Source organism: Pollachius pollachius (genome assembly GCF_949987615.1).
Source record: "Pollachius pollachius genome assembly, chromosome: 4".
Lineage (NCBI taxonomy): Eukaryota > Metazoa > Chordata > Actinopteri > Gadiformes > Gadidae > Pollachius > Pollachius pollachius.
The window spans coordinates 15,727,931-15,749,006 of record NC_136937.1 but is presented as its reverse complement, the minus strand read 5'-3'; the positions used below and the strand labels follow the sequence as shown (position 1 = coordinate 15,749,006).

Here is a 21,076-nt window from a genome sequence, read left to right as displayed (position 1 = left end):
TCCATCTGCCTTTGCTGCCTCCAGTTCCATAAGGAGATCACTTAACTCGTGGAGCTTTGAATAAAATCTGTTGGACATTTTAGGGAAGCTATTGATGCGTTGGAAAAGTGATTCTTCAATCACTTCAGGTGCTCCGTAACATGTATCCAGTCTATCCCATATCATCTCAATTCCCCTATCTGGGAAGTTCACGTTGACAGCCCTGATCCGTTTGGCGTGCTCAGCAGAATCTTTTCCCAGCCACTTGACCAAAAAATCCATTTCCTCACTAGCTGTCATATCCAAGCCTCTATTCACATTCTTCAAGGACCATTGCCAGGCTCTGTAGCTTTGTGGTTGGTCGTTGAATTGGATCATGCCTCTGATGACCAGCTCGCGGCGAGCGAAATATCTGACATGGTCAGTCATGTTTGATTGTTCATGGTAGGAGTTCTGGGGTGTGTTGCGTGGTGAGGAGGGAAAGGGAGGACTGGGATTTATGGACCTTTCTCCAGGTGTATGATGATTTTCTTGCTTATTTGTTGAGTAGAGATGTGTTTCTGAAATGAGCCGTGGATCCTGAGTTGTTACTTTCAGGTACGGTGTTGAGGAGAAAAAGTCAGCATTGGCTTGGCTGCACTTTATGTTGAAGTGTGGGTTTTGGATGGGGTCTAGTGATATTGCCTCTGCGTAGAGCCGGCTGATTCCGGTTTGAGAAGTCTTTTGCGGCTCTGGTGCAAACTGTACTTTATTTTGCTCTCTGGCCTGTTCGGCAACATATTCTTTGGTACACTCTGTAGGGTCGAGGGGAGTTGCTAGTTGGACTGAGTGTGGTTTGGAGCTTACTCTGTCAGTGCCGTCAACAGCTGCCTCCAAGACTTCTGCTTCGGCCACGGCTGCGGCCATTTCTTGCTGTAGCGATAGCATACTCATTTTTGCTTCTAGCTGTGCCTGTTCTACTTTTAGGTCCATTTCCATCTCTGCATACTGCAGTTGTGCCTTGGCTGCCTCTGCTTTTGCACGAGCCATGGTTGCAGCAGCCACGGTGGAAGACATATTTGACCCTTTTGTAGAACATGATGCTGAGGATCTTGTACGTGCACAGCCTTCTTTGCTTTCCATTGTTTGTATCTCGCTTATTCTGCGTTATCTTCTGCGCTGAAGCCGTCGTTTTACTATGCTGCCCTCGATATATGTCGAGTATATCTTGGCTTTACGCTAAACACCTTCTGTTCATCATGACTCTGAAGACGATTGTCAGTTGTCCACGGGTTTAATGATTAGAAAAGGGTAAAACTGAGAATAAACAGAAAGCATAATCAGAAAAAATCAATGTAAACATGTTGTAAACACACTGTAAACACACTTGTCATTAATTAAATGACTTATATTTAAATCCTTTTAACATACTTATGTCTAAACATGTATTATGTATTTATAAACGATTGATCATATATTATACTTTTAAACCTTGGTCGCCATTTGACGTATGGCATACGATGTGAGCAGATATTACTGGTGTAAACAAACAGTCGGACATAGCGGAACTCTTTACCTTCTGCGTCCTTAATGCCTTTTCGTGACTTCCTGAACTTCTTAAAGGTACCACTACCCCCTAGTGGCAGGTTACATGAATTGACGTAACACATAGGGAACTACATTGCGGTAACAGAACATATAGCTTTACCTAAACTGGACATATCTGTAGTCAATGCTGATCGATAGTGATTTCAACAATGTCATCAATAAAATCATATCCTATAACTGTGATAAAAGAGGCTAGCCAGCCCTATGCCCCCTCCGGCGGTCTCTTCTTACCATCAACACGCAAAAAAACGTCATTTTATTAATATCATTATTGAAACCATTATTCATTCAGCATTGACTACGGATGTTTTCAGGTCATTTTAAGCTATGAGCTAGTTGAAATGGTAAGAACTGCAACTTTAACTGTAAGTGGCATGTAAGAAATTAGCTAATTAGGTATTCACAGTGTATCTGTGGATACCTATCATTATTAAGTAATTCCTTCTGTTGAACAAATAAATTATACTTTTATTAAAAGTGGGCAAATTGTGGACTTTTGCTTGGCATTGCTGTTCAATTATCTGTTTAAATAGCAACAAAGGAATGGAATAGGAAAGGCTTGATTTCCATGCAGAAATAATAGAATACCAATGATCTTCCGGTGGGCTAGCCTGCCAGACGTCGGGGCGAAGAGGAGAGAGGTGGTTAGAAAGAGGAAGCATTTTGACAGACTTGACTACACACTTCCACAGAGAATTGTACCAGTCACAGGCAACACAGTGCACTGGACAAATGAAAAGATAAGCCTGAGCATAATCCTACGTTTTGTATTGCAATTACCAATATCTCTCAGATGGAAGGACCTAAAGAGATAGTTTTTCTTCTGCTGCTCATTGTTTGGACTGTCTGGCAAAGAGGATATAGATGTTTGCCAATGAGCGCTAGAGATCTCTGTTGTTATTGTTGGGAAGTGCATTTAAACAAATTCACAGAGCTTTCTAGTCACCAAGTGATCCTGTTGATTTGGTCTGCAGAACAAGGAGAATATGAGAATAGGATGTGACATTTCTTTCTTCAGTAGTATATTTATTTTCATACTACTAATAATATAAACAACAGTGGGCAGACACACTGTTTTGTAAATAGCAAAAGAGCGTTAACGGTGCTGTAGTTTAGATTTAAGAGCTGGTGTTTGAGTGTAATTTGTTAGAAATGTCATAGCCCTCCATTAGCTATTAATCAGTGCTGTGTGTTGTACGAATATCTGTTCTGACAGCATGTGCCTCTTTATGAGACATTAAGATTGAACATCGCTCCCGTCAAACTTCTGTCCAAACAGGTTTGTGGAATCCATCTTGTCATTCACAGGTGCATGAATGCAACACCTATTTTGCTTGTTTAGTTCAAAAAGTGTTGCTCTCTTTTACTATTTTCTGCTCTCTCTCTCTCTCTCTCTCTCTCTCTCTCTCTCTCTCTCTCTCTCTCGCTCTCTCTCTCTCTCCTAAACCTCTGCAGCTCCCATAAACAACAAAGTCACGACAGTCAACCTCAGTCGGTGCAGGCAGTCCAATCACACAAGACCTAAAACATCACTCAAGTTCTAAAAGTGACCGGTTATGTTTTGATGAGACCTACACACAAAATAAATTATCAGAAGGTGAAGTGAGCCACAATTGATGTTGACATTGCGTTCCTCATAGCAGTCTTTTAAGAATTTCCCATTCCAATCATCTTAACTCATGCATGAATCTCTCAAATATATCAAATTATATCAATATACCTGCCTTGGTGAGGTAACCAATGTCCTCCTCTGAACAGCTGATGCTGGACTCAATTCCATCCTAATCCTCCTTGACCTGAGTGCAGCTTTTGACACCATATTCCATCAGCTGCTTCTGGACTGTCTTACCAGCAATGGAGTGCAGGGTGGTGTTCATCAGTGGTTCACCTCCTACCTCTCTGGCAGGACACAGCTTGTCCAGATTATGGACCACAAGTCAGAGAGTGCTGCTGTCACGAATGGAGTGCCAAAGGGGTCTGTTCTGGGCCCCCTGGTCTTCATCATCTCCCTCCTCCCACTGGCAAATATCCTCAGGCAACATGGTGTTCAGGTTCACTGCTATGCTGATGACACCCAGCTTTATATGTCCACCAAACCGACTGCCTCCCTTCCTCCTGCTGCGATCACTGCCTTTCTGCATGATATCAATCTGTGGATGACTAACAACTACCTAAAACTGAACAGTAAGAATACTGAATTACTTGTTGTTGGCTCAAAATCAACGCTGGCAAAGATGGAAAACAGACCCCCCCTATCTTTAGATGGCTCCAACATTGCCCACTCCACCAAGGTGAAAAGTCTTGGTGTTATACTAGACAGCACACTTTCATGCACTGCCCATATAAACAGTGTGTCTCGCAGTGCCTTTTTCCTTCTGCGCAACATCGCAAGACTGCGTCCCTCCCTCAGTCAGCAGAGTGCAGAAGTACTTGTAATCGCCTATGTTATATCCCACATTGATTACTGCAACTCCATCATCTCTGGCATTCCACATAAATCACTCCACCGCCTCCAAATAATTCAGAACTCTGCAGCCAGGATAGTAACAGGCACAAAGTTCACAAGCCATATAACACCTGTACTGTTACAGCTACACTGGTTCCCAGTTACCCAAAGAGTTCAGTTTAAGATCCTGCTGTTGACATATAAGGCCCTGCACCTTGCTCCTAACTATATCACCGACCTCCTGGAGAGCTACACCCCTTCCCACTCGCTGCAATCCTCATCAGCTGGTCTGCTCAAGGTGCCCAAGATGAACCTCAGCACCATGGGAGAGAGAGCATTCTCCTACATAGCCCCAAAGCTATGGAACTCACTACCAAATGACATCAGGCAGTGTGAATCCATTGCCCAATTTAAAAAGGAACTGAAAACCTTCTCTTCAGACTAGCCTATGGACTATGATATGGCTGTATGGACTATACATTTTTGATATTTTTTCTCCATTTTTGATATTTTTCTCCTATTTGTTTTATCTGTGAAGCGAACTTGGGTGTCCTAAAAGGCGTTTTAAATCTTAATTGATGATCATTTGGAATCGATAGCGTTTTTGGTTTTGACATATTGCCTCAGCGTACTGGCAAGCACTTGTGTCAGGGGTTATCTGGTTTGAAGAGGTCATGCATCTTGCTTGGAGACGAAGCTCCCAGGATTCTGTCTAAATGCCCTCAAAATCGTCTCCTTTCGTGAATAGAATCGCATCAACAGATGCAATTAAGGAGCAGTTAAGCCTCTGTGTCACTGTCACCGCCCTCCCCTTTTCCCACTGTTCAAGCTTTAATTACACCATGGGCCGGGGCAGCCGTGCAGACAGGCCCGGCCACGGTCCCCCTCCCCCAGGATCAATACGTGGACTGTCTCCAACACGCCCATCTCCGATGTGTGATAACGGCCTGGGGAAGGAAGCCGAGAGACGGAGATGGCAAGACCGCCAAAATTGGGTCCAATGAAATTTTTTGTTTTTTTTGTCCTGGAAATAATCTCTGAGCCGTTCAGTGAGAAAGGGGGAAATGACGGGAGGGAGGAGAGGGCAAGGGGGGGAACGACTGTTGAGAAGCAATCACGTTAATCGGATTGGTGTAGCATGCCTATGGATGATTTGGCATTGTATCGTTTCCTCGTAAAGACAGAAAAACAACGACAAAGGATTATGGTTAAACTCATCCTGGGAGAGCGAAAAATCCTACGCCTAGCAACAAAAGGTACATCATGTTCACAAGGGTTTCACCAGACTGACGTGGTGAACCTACATTTAACTACATTTCCCAGAGAGATTTGCGACCTGGGCACAATTTGTATTTGTTTTTTATTTTGGGTCGTCGGGGACGGGGGAAAAAAATATTCCAGTTCAAACAAAGAGACTCTGGGGAGTGTCATGGTCCACTCCTGATTTTACCATTCACCTGCCTGCCAAGCTGATCACACCTTATTAGCTCAACCACCTTCACCTGTGCTCCCTCTATATCAATCCTCTCTCTCCACTCAGTCTCTGCCAGATCGTCTCTCGATACTCATAGAGCTTTCCCGCAACTCCAGAACTGTTTCTCCAAAGCTGATCCTGCCTGTTCCCGAACCCTCGGCTGTCTGACCACCCGCCTGTTGTCGAGTCCCTGCCAGCCTGTCTGCTCCCCTGTTTCCTACTCCTCGCCTGCCTGTCTGCCCTCCTGATACCGACCCCTGGCCTGCCCGACTACCTGCCCGCTGACGGTACCCCCAGTCTACCTGATTGCCTGCCGGTCCCCGAACTCTTGCCTGTCCCCGTTTACTCTGCCTGGCCAATCCTGATCATCTGTGGCAACAATAAACCTTTGGACTGCCCTGTCACCATTGTCAGTCTGTGCACTTGGGTTCTGCCTAACCCCCCCCCCCCCGGTTACAGGGGAGGGCACTTAGAGGAGCAAGAGGGCATCAAAGCACCATTAGCTTGTGCTCAATTGGATCGAGAGTGAGCTTGCCCAGATGGGGAGAATCAAAAAAGACAGGTGGTGGAGGGGGGGATTGAAAGATACAGTGACAAAAGAAAATAAAGATGGTAAGTGTTGGAGGAGACGGTACAGAGTAGTCATTATATGGTTAGAGAGGAGAGAAAAGATTAAAAAAAAGGATTGGCAAGGAACGGCCGAGTAAGATGGATGAGAGGAGGGAGGTGTGAGTGAGAGAGAGAGGGCGAGAGAAACGACATGAAGAGACAAAGAGAGGGGGCGAGATCTGCTTGATTTAGAGACTGCAGAGACTTATATAGAGAAAGTCTTAAGTAACAGACAACACATTTATTTTCGAAAGACTTGATTAAAACAGACCACTTAGTCTTTTAGCTATTTTTCAAATCAAAACCTTCTTCAGAATTAACAGGCACAAATGAACGTAGCCCCCTTAAAATCAAAGCCTTTCCTACTCACGATCGAGTATCGGACTGCTCACGTGTGTGTGTGTGTATGTGTGTGCGTGTGCGCATGTGTGTGTGTGTGATTGTTTGACATGTCACTAGCAATAATTCTGAAGCTGAATTAGCCGTCTTTCATGTCTGCGGGCGACAAGCCTTATGTGAACAAACAGCTCACTTCAGGGGCCTGTGTCAATATGATGGTCTAATATGGCCGCGTGTTGGCGGGGGACGGCGCCAGCACTATACACTCAGGCTGAAGCCGTCGTCCCCTGAGACAATAAAGCTCACGGCCACTGTCCGCTCTAATTAAGTTATGAGCGTGCGTTGGGCGAGTGAACGAGACCGTCAGAGCTGGGGGAAAAGGTCAATGAGCAGTCTGAAAAGACACACACTCAACTCACTAGTCCTAATTGTCCTGTTTGAGGAGCAGGCAAGGGAGGCTTGAGAGAGCGAGAGAGAGAGAGAGAGAGAGAGAGAGAGAGAGAGAGAGAGAGAGAGCGCAAGAGAGAGAGCGTGAGAGAGAGAGATACATTGTGTGTGTTCATGTGTGTGTGGGGGTGTGTAGGTGGTTATATCTGTGTGATGAAAGATTGATGTTGAATAAAACATGCAAAACAATCTTCCATTTCGCTTACCAGTCCCAGCAGGATACATACTATTATTTTATGCTGTACATTTTATTGTTTTTCTGGACATTTTAAATAAATGTCACATTTTTGTGAATCTTTGAGAAACTACTCAGTGAGAGCTGTCTTTACGCAGTTGACAAGTGGGTTTTCAAGTCACCATTGTCGGTTTCATTTGAAAAGTTCAACAGACATTGAACGAACGCAGATGGACAGTATCCTGCCTGGTGATTATTCCTACTTAACCATTGAACCAACGATTTTTTTTTCCGCTTCCAAATTGAGAACAATGTTTGCAATGATGGTGATAACAGTCGTACTTTACCAGAAGCCTCTGAAAGCCTACCATGGTTGAACATTAAAGCAACGGTAGATAACATTTAACAGCAGTACTTTGAGATTCGTTGGTTAGAAGTGGCACCGGGCCATCCGTCAGCCATTAGTGAGGGAAATGGGATAAGCAGGGAACATGTTTTGGGTGTTTAGTCTCAAAGTCTGGCTTTCATCTCTCCTTCGTCCCACCCTTTACAACTCTCAAATATTTACTAGGGCACCTTTTAGGAACAAACAAGCGAAAATTAGCACTTTCATTTATTTTATTTATTTAAGAATTCGTTTTTCGTGGCCGGGTTATTCCAGGACGCCAGTCCCTGAAACATTCTGTGCCTCAGTGACTCCTCCGTGTACATTCATGACTTCAAAACTCCCACATAACATATAGGCACACGCTCAATTCTCCCACTTCACCACCTCTCGCTGGACAAAGTGACCACGGGGCATCCTGTTCAAGGACCTTTTCACCATCTGACTGTGAGAAAGGTTCCCTGACACGTCAATCATTTTATCTCGACGGAGTCAACGCTGTCGACCTCAATACAGGCCGGTAACCGGGGAGGGTGGTGGCAGAAATCCTCCAATCAGCTCCACCTGTGAGTCACACATTACCAGTCCTAGCGCTGCACCAGACAGGCTCTTAAGAAGATGGGTGGAGGGAGAGTGGATGAACTCTTGGTGCAGGGAGGTTACCACCACATGTTCAGGGGCCAATGCTGAACATTAGGATGCATTCTCCTCCCTGACGACCCCCAAGTTTCTTTTTGTTTTTTTTCTGGTTGCTTTTGTTCCGACCGTGAATGTTCTTCAAAATCACTTTGAACGTGATCATTTATCCGTGTCTTCTGTTCATGTTTAGTATGTATATGTTTCGTATATACCACTATAACACAAACTTGAAACTACAAAAAATGCCCTTCTGGAAAGTGTGTTTGTGACTACTTCAATTAGCATACCTATTTGTCTTGTCTTCAATCTGTTTTGTTTGTTGATGATGGTATGAGTGAATTAATTTGCAGTAAATAGTACATTTATCTTTTTTCCCGGATATTAAATGTTCAACTATCCTTTGCCTTTTATGGATTTTTAATTTGTGTGGGCACAGTTGTCAGCTGTTCATCTTATTATCCGATTCCTAATCATTGTTTGTGCAATCACACCAACATTTTACAGAATCTGCACCAATGTGGCTGCGGTTCTATCCCCTACAACATGTCTCATTCCGCCTTGCTTATACTACTACTGCAATTAAACAGGTTGTCTATTGCCATTCTCAATCAAGGTTGAGCTGGCTGCTGACTTTAATAAGCTTACGGCGAGAAGAGAACGGGATTTGCAGCAATTCTCCAAATCACCCACACATTCCTATATTTAAAGAAAATAAAAGCAAACTGAATCCTAAAGTTAAGAACCGGACGTCTTTGGCAACTTTCTGAACAGGAACTATCACAAAGACGGTCACTTCCACATACTCAGGTTTCATCATCTTTGCGTTTAGCGTTAATATATACTGTATATACTATTTCACCGGAGGTTACAGTAGAGGAATTAATCCCTCCATCTCAGCAAACAGGGTCTAATATGTAACTCACTGTCAGCCTCTCTGAAGACGACTGAGATGTCAGAGTGGCGGGATGGCCCATTCTCGGTCAAGACGGGAGCATCTGAGGGGGCTGTTGAGTTGACAAACAGTGTCATACGTCCTTGGTAAGCTTAAGGTAAGCTGAGATTGAGTCTGAAGAACTCTATCTCAGGGAACATTGCAGGGACGTAAGGTATTACAGCTGCTTCAAGGCGGCTAATAAGTAGCTAAAGCCCACAGAATAAGGGTGTCCGTGCATTGATTTATAATGGGCTGCAATCCCAGCATGCCTTGCTGTTTCAATGCCGAGGATTAGACTCTGGTATCCATGCAGAGATCCTGTGATCACCAAGGCTATTGATTGCATTAGGTGAGATTTTGTCTATAACATATTCAAATGGGTGTCAAATGAAACATGAATGGTTAACTAGCATAGGAGTGGCGGTATTTCATTAGGGCTTGATTGATTGCATTAAAGCCTGAGGGTAAAGCCGCGGTCCGCGGGTTGTGTAGAGATGCAGGGGATGTTATCGATCGCGTTGTATCTGGTTTAATGTCAATCTGTAATTCCTATTTTTTTAACATTCTTTTTTAGTATTATAGCCCAAAAGAAACATGCCTCAGAATGTCGTTGGTGATGTTTATGGAAATGTTCTTTCTGAAATTGTGTCTTCTTGCACTGCATTGTGGGAGTCGATGTCCGGGATAAGCGATATCCCAGGTACTTGCTGAGTGTATTCATTTATGGAGAGCCATGAAAGCTACACCCTTGCTGACAAACCTGTTTTAATACATGCAGACCTATACAACCCCACAAACACCCACAAACATTCACACACAAGCAGACACACACATGCATTCACACAGGCGCACACGCACATACAAACACAATATTCAGCCCAGTTGTGCAAACTTTCACACCATCTGAACTGAGTGCCTACAGGTAACTTGAAGGTAGAAAATTACACACTAGATTACCATACACAAACCGACACACACACACACACACACACACACACACACACACACACACACACACACACACACACACACACACACACACACACACACAAACAAATGCTTGACGAGCTGCATGAGCAGATAGTTTGCGGTTCACAGGAGTTCAGCGTGGACCTCTCCTGCTCTGATGTTTTTAAGATGAGCTGATGACCTCACCTTGACCTCCCTAACTTTGTCTTTTATGTCCTGCTCCGCCGCGACTCTCTGTAGTCTCATTAGAGTGATTGCGGCGGACAATGGAAACAATATGAATGTACAGACTCTCTTGTAAATATAACACACTAAGCACTTCCCATAAAAAGCAGAGCCACTGCCGTCACATTTAATAACAGTCAGGGAGGGGGGCCGCTACTGGAAACCACAACTAGTAGCGGCCGGAGCGGCCAATTTAAGAAAGAGTGACATTTACAGATGGAAAATGAAGTAGGAGAAGTCAAGCGCCTTCACCAGATCATAAATGCCAGGGGGCCATTCTGCAGAATGGCAAAAAAAAAAGAAAAGCAGACCTTCCTGGATTATGAATAATTTAGCGCTCCTTTCAGACCATCCTTGGTTCAGGATGAGAAACAAACTGGCTGATGTGGACCAGAAGTTAATCTGTTGTTTTTTTCGTTGACGAGTGAAACACCAAAATAAAGGGAAGTATACCTGTTGAACACGAAATGAATGGCAACAGATTGAATTTAGTATCTGAAGGAAAGTCACTGAGCTGTCCGCGTAACAATGACCACAATGTAGTTAGCTAATCTTGCTGAGATTAGCCAGTCTCTTTTTCAAAGAGAGAGAGAGAAAGAGAGAGAGAGAGAGAGAGAGAGAGAGAGAGAGAGAGAGAGAGAGAGAGAGAGAGAGAGAGAGAGAGAGAGAGAGAGAGAGAGAGGGTGTGTCCGAGAGAAGGCAGTCTGAGAGAGAGGGTGTGTGTCCGAGAGAAGGCAATCTGAGAGAGAGGGTGTGTGTCCGAGAGAAGGCAGTCAGAGAGAGAGAAACTCTCAAAGAGAAAGCAGGCCGGAGAGACAGAAAGAGAGAGGGAATCTGAGGTTGTGTTTGGTTAATTCTCGCTGCAGTCAATCAAGAATAGTAATTTAACCTTTTATTCCACTTATAGTAGAATCTAGAGGTGGGTGCTAGAGTGGTCCTTACTACCTTAATTAACCTCTGATTGGTTCTCTAAGGAGGTGGTAGGGGGTGTAGTGGACGGGAGGCTTCTGCCGGGACTCTGGTGAAACACATCGGTTAGTCTGATAAAGGGTTATGACGCAACCCCAGTGTAAGTCTCTAGTCTGCCTAGTCTGCCGATCACTAAACCGACCATTTCCTCCGTTCCACCAGACCCAAGAGCACCGCCCCATCTGAACGACAAGTGCTTCTATTGTGATCCACACTCTCTCTCTCTCTCTCTCTCTCTCTCTCTCTCTCTCTCTCTCTCTCTCTCTCTCTCGCACGCACAGCCGTCGGGGCGATGACGCCAGTCCTTCTGTACTTGGGTGTGTGTCATCGTCGTAAATATCCCATCGGAGTGACCGCCAAAAAATAAGTCCCTAAAACAACAACAACAACGTGTGTGTGAGTCAAACGCACCGCGTCGTGCTGCCCACTTGGCCGTGTGCTCGCTCGCTCATGGGCCACTGATGAGACGGGCATGGAGCAGAATGTGTGTGACAAGGGGACAACACGTGTGTGTGTGTGTGTGTGTGTGTGTGTGTGTGTGTGTGTGTCTGTGTGTGTGTGTGTGTCTACGCTTGACAAATGCTCCCATCCATCCTTGAAAGACCACAATGTATTTTTTTGTGTTGTGGTTTCTCATTTCAAATATTAATGGGGTGGGGCTGGGATTCACGAGAACACGAGCCCCCGTCTCGCTCCGACTTATTAAGAAGGACTACGGAGGCGAGCGCTTCATTAGTAATGAGCCACACAGCTATCCGTGGTGGGGACGCGCTTCTCTGTTCTCGGGGTTCAACGTGAACAATAACACGTGCATTCTTTATAACGCCGAATACGTCTTCTAAAAGGGGACCGCCACCGGCCCCGGGCTCAGACGGAGCAGACTCCCAGCGTCCTCCTCTGCTACGAGGATCTCAGTCCCTTCTGCTTCATAACTCATGTGAGCTTGATCCTATTCGCTCCCTTTGCTGATCGGGAGGTGGAGGAGCTCCATCAGATTGGCACCACCACTACCAGGCGGCTCCACCACCAAGGGTGAGGAGTCTGAAGGAGGAGGAGCCTCCCCTGGGATCCACAATGGAAGAGCACGGCCTCTTGTCCTGGTCCTTTGAGCCGGCCTGTGAGCTCCGTACGTGGAGCGCAGCCGTGCGGAGGGCTTGGGGAGGGGGTGGAGGTCGGATGGGAGAGTAGTGGAGTGGTGTGGAGGTCCCATTGGGACAAAAAAATAACATTTTCTGTTGCATTTTTCAGGAGGGCCCCCTTTCTTCCTCTTTGTGTGCTGGAAGACACAGAACCGCGCTGTGGATGGGGGATTGAGGACATGCAGGTCATGTGACTTATAGGCCAACCACTGTGTGTGCCCCCCCCCTTATGGTGGTTACGTAATGTAGCGCAGCATTGATGATAATGTTGTATCTTGGCTGTAGGTATGATTCAAGAGCTGTTATTTGGGTGGAAGTTGTTGAAAATTTTGAAAATTCAAAGCCGTGTTTGAGACCATTTCGATTCAAGAACGCTCCCGGCGGAGTTCTTACCAATCAGAGCGTCTCTTCCTTGATTGCCTTGGGGAAACCATTTGCCTGTTCATCACAGCTGCGTGAAATGCCAACCCTTGAGAAATGTGGGTAAGGAGTAGACGTTTTGCAGAGTTTTAAAGTTTTCAAAAGCCTACTCTCTTCCGCTCTTTCTTTTCCACTCTCAAGTCTTACTTATAGCAGCATTAAGTGTGGAAGCTAAAATACAAAAATTTATGTGATGTGGTTTAAAAATACATATAAAGAAGTTGACGGAAAGATAAACTCGAAACCTCACATCCTTTTATTCGCTAGTAGAGGAGTTACTTAATGAATAAATACGTTTTCAAAAAAAGGTTGGCGGATGATGACATGTTGATATCAGCCCCATTATACACCATTTGCCTAATCAGACTAAAATACATATATTAATCTAGAAAATGCTGTAAGGCATGCTATTAAGAAAAGCCAAAATGCATTAATGGATTAACCTTAATGGATTGTAAACCTTCTAAAGAGCCATGATTGCCACAATTTATTCATGAATGTGTTTAATAATGGAGTTCCATTACATGTGTTCTGTGTTAATCATAACACATGTGTTCACAACGTTATCCCAGGGAACGACATACTGAAGGGAATATGAACGGCGGTAGTCTGTGATGGTGTGTTAACACCGTGTGCGCTGTGTCAGGTTGTGGGCGTGTGGTTGTACTCACAGAATGTGTAGCATAGACAATTGTTTTATTCAGGCTTTTGCTGTTTTGAGCCAGTCTCTTGTGTTTTGCCTTCAGAATGGATCAAAAGGCTAAATGAAAAATATATCAGCATTAAGTATTGATACCCTGTTATTCTGCTGCTAAAATTATGCTTTATTTAACAAAACGCACGTGTGTGTGAATGTATGTGTGTGTGTGTGTGTGTGCGTGTCTGTGTGTGTGTGTGTGTGTGTGTGTGTGTGTGTGTGTGTGTGTGTGTGTGTGTGTGTGTGTGTGTGTGTGTGTGTGTGTGTGTGTGTGCATCCATTGCTTGATATACCTGTAGCGAATAATCAAAGATGTTTTAAATGCACACAATTATGACCCATATAATTTGTATCCCAGTTAAGCCAGCCGCCATCGGTTAAGTCGATATCTAAGATTGGTTTGCCTAGCCACTAGACCAAGTCACAAGCCGTGAAGCTGTGTATTACCGGTCCACAGGGACTTAGCTCTCGTCTTCCTCTCCTTTTTGTATTCTAACAACATCAGACACTGTAGCTAACACTTACATACAGTGATGGACATTTGCATTGCAGCGTCACTGTCACCGCATGATGGTTATCCCCGCCACCCGAACTTACTGAAAGCTACAATCTAAATGTAGCACCTTTTTCTTTTTAGTTCATCTTCATTAGGTGTTGGTGGGATGAGGAAATCAACAGCTAAGTAATCGATGGGATAAATGTTTGAAAAGTGTGAAAGTCGCACAAAAATGTTAATATAGGTGGCTTTCAAAATGTATTGAAGTGCAGCTTGATTTTTAGGGTTAAAGTGTGAAGATTGACAGGTAGAGCTTAGAGAGAGAGAGAGAGAGAGAGAGAGAGAGAGAGAGAGAGAGAGAGAGAGAGAGAGAGAGAGAGAGAGAGAGAGAGAGAGCCCCCTCTTTGTTAGGTTGACATCTCAGGTAACCCACTTTTGCTTGGGCGTGTTTACTCTTTGATTATCGTCGGAGCAGAGGGAGAGCCCTCCTCCCCCACCAGCCGGGACCAGGGCTGACAGGCTGTCACAACACAGACGGAGTCGACGCATGTACCACCTGGGCGTTGCCTAGGCGACCCACATACACATACACGCAGACACAAACGCTAAGCATCAGGGTATCACACAGACACACACACACACACACACACACACACACACACACACACACAAACATGCATATATACACATACAACTCCACAGAAACATCAACATTCCATTACACATGCATGCAATTAAACACACACCTACAAATATAGACACTTATAAAAGCAGATGCATAAACATCCAAACACACATACATAAAATTAAACAAACAAACACCAAACATACAATCACAAGCACACACACACAGGAGCTTTCGTTACAAACAGGTGGACTGTTTTTGAAGATGTGAGATGAAATCTAAGCTCATCCTAGGATAATAAAATAATAAATGTTTCATCGTGAAAAGTTAAATCTTGATTGTTTGAGCAGTTTGCTGATGACCTAGAAAGGGGTTTAAGATCACAATAATTTTGCTTGTCCATCACAAAAGTCACAACGTCACAATGCAATAACAATGACAAATACAGGTATGTTATTTTGGTAACCAATCATGAAATGATTTGTCATCATGGGGAGACATTGTTGTGTTTGAAACTGCCACAGTGGTTCTCATATGAGACGTGGCAAAAACAACGTTTTCATGAGCCTGGTTGATGCTGATGGAGGTTTTGATTTTGAAGGACAGTTTTCTTGGGGCCGCTCAAAGTGGTGAAAGATCCTCATCAACAATTCCCATGATGCATTCTAATGTACGAGCCATACAGAGGTAGCGTTATGGTGGGCTACCCATGGCTTGGGCCGGATCAGCAGTAGAACCCTCCTACGAACCCAGCATTTACTGTGTTACTGTCACCCTAATCAATCAAAGGTCTTTCTGTCACTGTCTTTTAATTGGACGGATGAGATAACGCTGAACTGTCTAAAACCTGTGGAACATTTTAGGAATGCGTTCTTAAAAAAGGCAGCAGGTATACTACCATACTAATCGCTACAGCATGGCGATTCAGCAGCTTTACCCTTTACGGTAACGCTTTATATTAAGGTCCTTGTAATAAGCCTTTGCTAATAGGTAATAAGACACTTATTATATGCTTATTAACATTAATTGGTGTTAATAAGACTATCTATAAGTGTTAATAATAACATAATAAACATGTTTATTGTGATATTATAAGACTTTTTATAAGATATTATAAAAAACGTGTTAACTATTTATTGATTGCTTAATAATGTTTACAATAGTCTGATGAGTTTCTTATAGTTAATAAAAACATTACAAACCCATTTATTGAGTCTTACTAACTTACCTATTATGTCATTGTTAAAACTTTACTAAGCATTTCTTAGGCTTACTAAGATTAATAAATCCTCACATGTTGAGTGAGTGTGATCTGTTTTGTGCCTCATATAATATACCCTTTAAAGGCTTTTATTTTGAAGGTTGTTTTAAAACGGAAGTTATGTTAATGCAAGTGAATGACGGCTTGAAGTTTTAATGCTTATTGTAACCTGTCTGCTAACTGTCTATTGTGGTCAATGTTCTTTGTGTTTCTTTATACAGTAGCAAGTTAGACCTGCCAGAAGAATTCCCAACCATCCCCTGAGGCCATGGAGAAGCCGGACTCGTGCTGTGTTCCAATATCCATACTATCCGTACTTACTAGCCTATGTTTGAGTACGTAGGATGTTCTAATTCAGATCAGGCGAAAATAAGTGTACTGAAAGGACCCGGATGGTGTACTCAAAATGGTGAAATCGCGAAGTGTGGATCGATGTACACTTTTCGTACTCAACGGCAGCCATCTTAGTTACGTAGCGGAAGAGAGCGGAGCGGCTCGGATTCGTCTAGTCCGTTTTTTTAAATGTTGATGTTCAAGAATACGTTCAGAAGTTTTTAAAATTATTTTTTTTTTTCCTTTTTTTTCAAAGATGTGCTTTTTTTATTTTATCATCTCACAATAAACAAGATTATTATGTTATTATTAACACTTATTGATAGTCTTATTAACAAAATTCAATGTTAATAAGCATAAAATAAGGTCTTATTACATATTAACTAAGGCTTATTACAAGGACCTTAATATAAAGTGTTACCAACTTTACTTCCCAGCAACCCTAACCCTAATCTTGGCAAAGTTCGCAAACGAAAGTGGAGATAATACGTCCTTTTTTAATCAATGGATACAATAAGCCGCCATAATTAAGTTATTGAACCCCCATTTCAGCACTTTGGCACAACGGCAAAGCGGTGGTTTATCTCCACAGCCAGGCTCTGACTGCTCCTTCTAACCAGCGGGGACGTAAAGCCCCCCCACCGACCAGGAATCTCTCTTCTAAATCCCTGAGCAGAGTGACGGCTGCCGTTCCTCAGCCCCCAAACTGCTCCAGTCCAGTTTATGTCATCATATTGTTTATATCCTATATTGTGTATCTGTGTGTTTGCAATGCGTGTGTGTCCATGTTTGTGTGTTTGTGTGTACACACACAAGCACAGTCCTCAGATGATACACCAGAGGGTTGCATCAATATTTGAACAAAGCCAGATACAACCACACACACTCAAACTTCACACAGACACACACTCACCAACACACACGCTGACATGTCTGTCTGTGGTGGGCATTCTCTCAGCTCTTCTCTTGGTTGTGTGTGGTCAATGACGAGAGACGCCCGTGTGGGCGTGCGGCCTGGATGAGGTCTCGTGTTTGGATGGAGAATGAACTAAGACGTTTGTTCTGTCTTTGAAGTCCCTCTGAGACGCGCCCCGTGGGGGCAATGGGAAATGGCGGTAGATCGGCTTGGGGCGTGAAGAACTGTTTGAACATCATGCCTTGGTCACAATCAGGAGCGGATAGTGTTCATAATCGTTGTATCCTGTTAACCGGTATAGAATCCAGTGTTAAATCGCAGCATACAGTAGTAGTGCGCTAAAGTGCAATGTAACTCTATATTACACATACAGGGGGAAATGTCCTTCTCAAACAGGTAATAAGCTGGTTGTCTCAATGCTCGGTGGAATATAAATAATTACTTCTCTTCTTGAGGCGTAAGATATTTTAATAATACTGAAAAGTCTGCCCAAAGTATTTTCCTGAAATCGCTCTGGGATAATTCTTCATGGGTCACATTTGGTTGATCTAAACAGAGGCTCCCTCGGTGCCTTCCTCACTATCTCCAACATCCACCCTTCATCTGCTCTCTCCACACACACAGCAAAATCTCTCCCTCCAACCCCGGATCCTCTGCTCCGCTCACCTCTGCTCCGGAAGGCAGACCGCTCCATCTGCTGCCGCGAGCGCCGCGCGCCTCCACCCACAACTACAGACACTAAACCATACCTTGACATCAGCCACATTATTTAATAGACTGTTGACTATTGCCAGACTTTATTTATGTTGTGAATTCATACAAATAGACTCTTGCTTGCATACGGATAAAGGGGAGAGATGCTGCGATGAATCGCGTCCTCATCCTCCAATGCATACACGCATACACACTCCATCACACACACACACAAGCCATCACACACACACAAACACACACACACACACACACCATCACACACACACACACACACACACACACCGAGGGGAGGGTAGTGGTTGTGTTTTTTTCCCCTGTTTACGAAATGTCAACAACGCTTGTTTGTTGCTGATTAACAAATAAGTATTCTGCCGCTTTTTAGTTAACCAAACAGAGAATTCATTAGTCGATTTGGGAGGTTGTTTGTTATGTGTAAGCAGCTGACTCCTGCCTGGTTAATACCCAGCGCTTATCATCCCCTGTTGTCTTTGGGGATGGAGGGGGTCACGCCTGTGATTAGACCCTAAACAATCACGCTTGTGATTTTTTAGGGTGCTTAATGCTGAGTTGTGACCGTTGATGATTTAGATTTGAATGAAATGGCCGTGCAATATCATTTACTTTGTTAAGAAAATTGCAATGCATTGATTGTGACCTTACTGATTTTCTAGTTGCAGAAGGAATTAGATAAAAATGCAATTAACTGTGCAACCCTAATGCCATGCCGCTGATAAAACTGGTGGTGGAGGAGGAGGTGGAGGGGTTGAATGTTGCTCAGTTAGGGGCTCTTAATCCGATTGGGAATGGGATATGGAAATAACTTTTTGGCCGATCAAAGGTAGATGCTATTAGAGGTTACGAATGTCATGGAAGATTCCGGCCCTTCTGATGATTATTCGATAATAGATCGGTCCCTCAATATGAAGCGATGATCTTGAAAATGAGTTGTACTCTCAAAATGCTTGTGATGAGGCTTCTCATCGCTGCTTGTTGAAGGATTCATCAGTGCAACGGCCCGTTTTATGATTGGCCGGTCTCTAAACGTTGAACCTCTCTCTCCCTCTCCCTCTCTCTCTCTCCTCTCCCTCTCTCCTCTCTCTCTCCTCTCTCTCTCTCTCTCTCTCTCTCTCTCTCCCCCCCCCCTCCTCCCCCCTATTTATGCATGCCTGGTACTGACGTTGTGTATGAGATGCATGGAAGCTGCCTGAACAATATTCCCAGATCAACTTTGTGGTGCTTCAGAGATCAGTGAACTGCTAGATTGCTGTTTCGTATCTATGCTGAATTATTGAAATTGTAGTCGTGTTGATGTTAAACTACTACTGCTACAACTTTGAAATGCATTTTTTTTAAGGGATTTTATTAAAACCTTTGGATTCATTTATTAAGCACCTTCGTATATTTTTCACGGGTAAATAATATTTGCAGCACCTGCTTCAAGGTTCTTCCTCCCAAGCAATGACAGCATTGTTTGTATGTGCGTGTGTGTGTGTGTGTTTGTGTGTGCAGAGACGTGCGGTGAGGTTCGTGGCTGGTGAGGCACTGACATTTTCAGTCAGATTTAAAAATATGTATGAACCCAATTGTTATATAGTACAGGTTTCTAGTAGCACAGCCACATAGTCTTTTCGGCGGTGCCACTCTGTTTGAAAAGAGTGTGTTATCTTCTGTCCCGTTGTTTGAAACAACCCGTTTAGCTCCGGCATTGGTTTCATCATTCATCTCTTCGCTTTTTGATTGAAAGTCCAGTTTTGAGAATCTTCTGAGCTTGGTTATTGAATCTACCATTTTTGCAGTCAGAAATGTTTTTTGTAAATAAACAAACGGATGTAGTGCACTTGACTCTGCGTAAATGAAGGTAACGGAAGCATCCTATAAACTCTGTGGGCTCACGCATATGCCCCTTTCAGTGAGGCAGAGGTACTGGCTCCCTCATTTCATGCTTTTTCAGCGCAGTTCTATGTCAGATCAGCATATTTATTCTTGCTGCAAGACTAAATATGTTATACACATGCATGAAATGCATTAACTATTTTAAGTAAAGTTTGAACACACAACAAAAGTGTCTACAAACATTACATTGGTGACAAACGGTGAAAAAGCAAAAGGCATGCAAACCTTTTCACTAACTGTGCAATCCCTCACAGTTTGTAAGGGATTGCTCAATTCTCAGTGACACCACTGCTCGCTGCCTCAACACGCGTATCTCCCCTCTGGGAACAGGAAATAGGAAAATTCAACGATTTTTACAGTAAAAAATATTGAAAGTATTGGAATCGTACATTGATTACATTTAGAGTACAGATCAGAAGACAAATATCAATATATTAATTTTTAATTTATTTTATTTTATTATCATTTGTTTTTTCTTTTCATTATTACAGGTGAGGCTCTGTGTGTGTGTGTGTGTGTGTGTGTGTGTGTGTGTGTGTGTGTGTGTGTGTGTGTGTGTGTGTGTGGTGCGTGTGTGTGTGTGTGTGGGTGTTTGTGTGTGTGTTTCTAATAGAGTGTGTGTGTGTTTCTGATAGAGCTATCCCTCAGCCCTATGGCAATGACATCTTGTTTTTCCACCAGACTGGCAGGGTGTATCTGGGGCTTGCTTTATTTTTTATGCTGGACTGACCCAGTGGTTATAGATCACCGTGGAAACCGCAGAGTGCACAGAGCTGGATCACTCACGAGATTGATTTGAAAATAAATAGAAGCCCATCTAATGATTCGAAATATGTCATCAATAATATGAAATCAATCATAATATATGATGTACCTTTTCAGTCAGTCAGTACCCAACAATTAGAAACACACTGACGCAAACTCTATAATGATAACGTTAAATACTACTAATAATATTTATAATACCTGGTTTCCAGAGTTAACGAGTTTAACAAACCAAGAAGCCAGAGATGTATCCGTGTTAATAGATCTCGGTGTGGAGATACAACACCATTGAACAATCGCCCCCCCCCCCCTGCTGGTTGCGAGGTCCTGTGCTGGTGTGGGGCCCGGGTTCAGCGGTGTCTTCCTCTGATGAATAGGGCCCTCGCATGGGGGCCCCCGTCTGTGCTTTGCGTTTAACCAAACGTAAACATGCCATCTCACTGCACCCACGCTGAACAAATGGAGGCACTCTGTACCAGGCCAAGGCTTCGCCTGCAGCTAGGCGCTTTCAAATTAAAAGCGTGTATCGTTGTTGGGGCTCCGGAGCAAAGAGGGAGTGAATGGGAGTGTGCCGCAGTGTGGGACAAGGCACAACAGGGTGCGAAACTGTGTGATTTACAGCGGCGCTGTCAAACATGCA

The 21,076-nt window shown here is 43.7% G+C and overlaps 1 pseudogene across 1 annotated transcript in view; it reads left to right on the top strand.

Moving 5' to 3' along the window:
* Positions 1-12,251: 12,251 nt before the first annotated feature.
* LOC307075202 (netrin receptor UNC5D-like) overlaps positions 12,252-21,076 on the top strand; it is an 83,557-nt pseudogene continuing 74,732 nt past the window's right edge. The window contains exon 1 of the transcript in view: positions 12,252-12,303. The product of the transcript in view is annotated as a netrin receptor UNC5D-like (transcript). The remainder of the gene's footprint in view (positions 12,304-21,076) is intronic.